Source organism: Heterodontus francisci, unplaced genomic scaffold, assembly GCF_036365525.1.
Source record: "Heterodontus francisci isolate sHetFra1 unplaced genomic scaffold, sHetFra1.hap1 HAP1_SCAFFOLD_102, whole genome shotgun sequence".
In the NCBI taxonomy this organism is placed as follows: domain Eukaryota; kingdom Metazoa; phylum Chordata; class Chondrichthyes; order Heterodontiformes; family Heterodontidae; genus Heterodontus; species Heterodontus francisci.
Genome location: NW_027140380.1, coordinates 5,926,409 through 5,930,660, shown reverse-complemented (window position 1 = coordinate 5,930,660; position 4,252 = coordinate 5,926,409).

Genomic DNA, 4,252 nt, shown 5'->3' with positions numbered 1-4,252 from the left:
TGGTTAAAGGAGGTGACTGGGAGGTGGGAGCTGAGTGTTGGCTTCACTGGGAAGCTGTCGGGTGAGGCAGCGTAACTTGGCAGCAAGGGTGGAGGGGGAAAGGGCATCGGGAAACACTGTCAGGAGTGGGGGCCAATGTGCCAGCTCTGCAGGGTGAGCCACACCAGGGTGTTATTGGGGCAGTGCCACCTCATTGAGGGTGACAAATGAGGTAAATGTGGCTGGGTGTTGTTTACTGTGAAGGCCTTGCACTCAGGGAGGGGCAACCTGTCATGGGCCTCATTCACCCTGGATTCCAGGCTCCCATTGAAGAGGAGGAGGAGTAGAGAGGGAGGGAGGGAGGCGCAGGCACCAGCAGGGACACCACAGCAGCTTGGGGGCCCACAGGAGGGCCAGCCTCGAACAGGAGGCTGGAGAAGGAGGCAGAGGAACACGTCAGCCGAGGTTCAACTACCTGCAGATGTCCGAGTGACAGTGTCTCCCCAGACTGCGCCTCTCCACGGAGGTTGTCACTGATCTCTCTGCCATGATGCAGCTGTGCCCCATGGAACTTGGTGGGCACCTGATGCCAGTGTCACTGAAGGTCACCGTGCCACTGAACTTCTCCACCAGCAGATCATTGCGGGGATCCACTGGCGATATGTGTGGAATCTCACAGTCTGTGGTGAATCAGTGCATCAAGGAGGTCACCAATGTCCTGTTCAGGAGGGCCGGTGACTATGTGCACATTGATCCAAACAGTCAAGCTGAGAGAGCTATAGGATTCGGGGCCATCGCTGGATTCCCCCAGGTGTAGGGTTTCATCAACTGTACCCATGTGACCATCAAGGCTCCTGCAGACCAGCCAGCAGCCTTCAACAGGAAGGGCTTCCACTTGCTCAGTGTGTAACTGGTCTGTGACCATCACAAATGGATCCTACAGGTGTGTGCACAAATCACGGGAAGCAGCCACAACGCCTGCATACCAAGGCACTCCCAGGTGCCAGAACCTTTCTGTGGCCCCATGCGCTTTCTGAGATGGATCCTTGGAGACAAGGGCAACCCAGTGAGAACATGAGTACTGACGCCTGTGAGGAACCCACACAACGATTCAGAGGAGAGGTACAACACCTGCTGCGGGTCAACCCGAGCGACCATCAAAGAGGCCATTGGTCTCCTGAAGATGAGATTCAGGCACTTCGATTGTTCCTGTGGAGCCCTTCAGTATGTCCCAGCGAGAGTCTCCCGTATCATGGTGGCTTGCTGTGCTCTGCACAATCTGGCATGACAGAGGGGTGAGGTGTTGACTCGTGTGGATATCACACGTGTGGATGTCTCCTCTGATGATGAGGATGTGGAGGCGGATGCTGCCCAAGCAGTGCCAGATGAAGGACCTCAGGCACAGCAGGAAAGCCTCCATGAGATACACACAAGGGAGACACGAGACACCCTTATACATTCACGTTTCCTTTGAGCCTTACCACCTTCTGGAACCACAGCAATAAAGTCTTAGCTTTAAACAGCTCTGTTGTCACCTCTTTCCTTCTACACTACAGCGCCCAGGTACACATCGCACAGTGACAAGGCCGAAGCTTTGTGAACTCAGGGCTTGGTCCCTCACTTCCAGCCCCTTGGGAGGAAGGGTTGAAATGAAGTCCCAAAGGGCATCAACAATAGGAAGGAGACATAGTGAGAGAACATCATTTCTTTATTCTGTGTGACACCAAACACAACCCTATCCATCTGGAATGTACATTCACCCGTGAACCCCTCAGTGAATCTAGGTGCTCTTCTTAAATCTCTTCCTGGTGTTCCTACCTGCTACTCCCCCTGCTCTGTCAGCTGAGGTGGAGACAGGCTGCTGACCTTGCTGCTCCATGGCTTGGGATGACATTGGCGGCCGTCCTCTGCTGCCTGAGGCCTGGAGGGCCCTGGCACACTGAGGGCCTCCTGCACAGGTACAGGGACCCCCTCTGTCATCGAGGATGATGGAGGTGCTGGCATCACTGGTGTCACTGGCAGAGGGACTTTGGAATTACCGTCCACACCAGGAGCACCATGAGAGGGGCCCCCAGATGTAGCAGCCAGCTGCTCCTCCCCCTTATAAGACACACTTGTACCTCCCTGCTGACCTGAGAGGGACGTGGACCAAGTGGAGAGTTCAGGTGCCTCGTCCCCCCTCTCACCTTGTCACCACTGGATGGAGCTCCTGGACAAAGTGATGGAGTGCAGGTCTGTGCACATCTCCGGCAGCCACTGATTGATCGGCTGGATCTGGTTCTCCATGAGAGTCACCAATCTCTCAATGGAGGAAGCCAGACACACCCCCATCAGAGACAGTGCAGCACCCAAGGCCTGGATGGACTCCTCCATCGTCCGTGCTTGGGTACACATAGCCTCTGGCAACTCTGCCAGATGTTGCCTGACCTCTCACTGCAGCTGCAGCATTTCCCGTGTTGCTGGTGACACAAGAGGCACGTCATCAGCCTAGGGCACAGCATGGACCTGGCCTCCCACAAACCACCAACTCCCAGTGGCCTCGGCTGTCACAGCCTCCGCCAGCTGCCCGGGCCTGTCTGTGATGTGCTCACCAGTTTGTAAGCCAGAATCTAACCGCGAACGGATACCCACCAACGTGAGAGTTTCTGTGCTGGTGAAGGGCGCAGGGGAATGAGGTGATAGTGCACCCTCTGAGGCTCCCTCCTCCTCCTCAGACATGTCCGGCTGTCCCCCAGTCTCTCCAGCTCTTTGCTTTTGACGTTCATCCGGGCCTTCATGAGAAAACAGGGACATTGAAGGGTTAGGGTCTTCCCATCATGACATTCCAACCACCCCTAACGTGCAGCTCCATTGATGCAGTGGTGAACAGATGAGCAGTGTGGCTCCTTTGCAGCAGATGCTCCCTTGTGCCCCAGGAGATGTTCACTCACTCTCTTGGGTAGGTGTCACTGTCTCTCCATCAGCTATGGAGCAGCTGCTTTGCTGCCCTGCCTGTTCCATGGCCTCCTCCTCCATCGGGATGAGGACATGGAGATAAGGCATCCACCGCCGGTCTTGACACGCTCTTTCCAATTGTGGGATGTCTTCTCCTGCAAGGTGAACTCCTGATGAACAAAGTTAGTCTCCCAGCGGGGACAAGCCCAACATCTCTGATGGTGATAGTCCAGCAGTCCATGATGGGGACACACGTATTCCTCCTGCATGTGGCCCCTCTCGAGGGACTGTGTGAGTTTATACAATGACTGACGTGCACCTCTCACCGAGATGCAGCCAAGCCTCAGGCAGCATGTCCTGCTGCCCTTCCCCAATACACATGACTGGGTGGTCACTCCCTTTCCACCAAACACTCCCTCTCACTCTGCCACATGCAATGTCCAAAGGGTCCAAAGTGTTTTGAGTTTTCGCCTGAGCAGCCTGGATCCGGTCATTGACCCACTTCCTGTACTTGATCCATGTTGTGGGGGTGACTCCACGTCTGCTGACCTCACCGACTATCTTCAGCCAGCTTTGCTTGGTCAGGTGGGCAGGTCTCCACCTCCCATCCCTGGGGAAGAGGATCTTCCACCTTTCTCTTGCCACCTGGAGGAGAACCTGCAGGGAGGCATCGCTAAACCGTGGGACCATGGTCACTGCAGGCTCGCATTCAGCTCCTTACTCAGCAGGCAGCAGAGGCAGCAGAACGGGTACTGGGGCATCAGAGGCAGCAGAATTGGTCCTGGGGCATCAGAGGCAGCAGAACGTGTCCTGGGACAGCAGAGGCAGCAGAACGAGTTCTGGGGCAGCAGTGACAGCAGAACGGGTCCTGGGGCAGCAGAGACAGCAGAACGGATCCTGGGGCAGCAGAGGCAGCAGAACGGGTCCTGGGGCAGCAGAGGCAGCAGAACGGGTCCTGGGGCATCAGAGGGCTCTCAGGAAGACACTCCTTTAAACCAGGCAGCAGTGAATGCAGCGTTGGCAGCCCTTTAAATATGGTGTCAGCACCTGCCGTTGTGTAAGATGTAGGTGCCATCGGTGCCTTGTTCCCTGCCTCAGGTCCTTGTTTACATGGGCCCCACGCCTCCCCTTCATTAATTGGTCGGCTGCTCCGTGATCGGAGTCGGTCGGCCACATTTCACTCATGTGGTGACGACACCCGCTTCCGGTGCCTCTGCCGAGAGCCGCACCGTTAGTTTAAAATTCAGCCCATGGGGCCAAGAGTGGAAAATCTCCCCTCTGATTCTCTCTACTTAAACTGACGGAGACACCAAATTAAAACTGATGAAACCAGGGATTG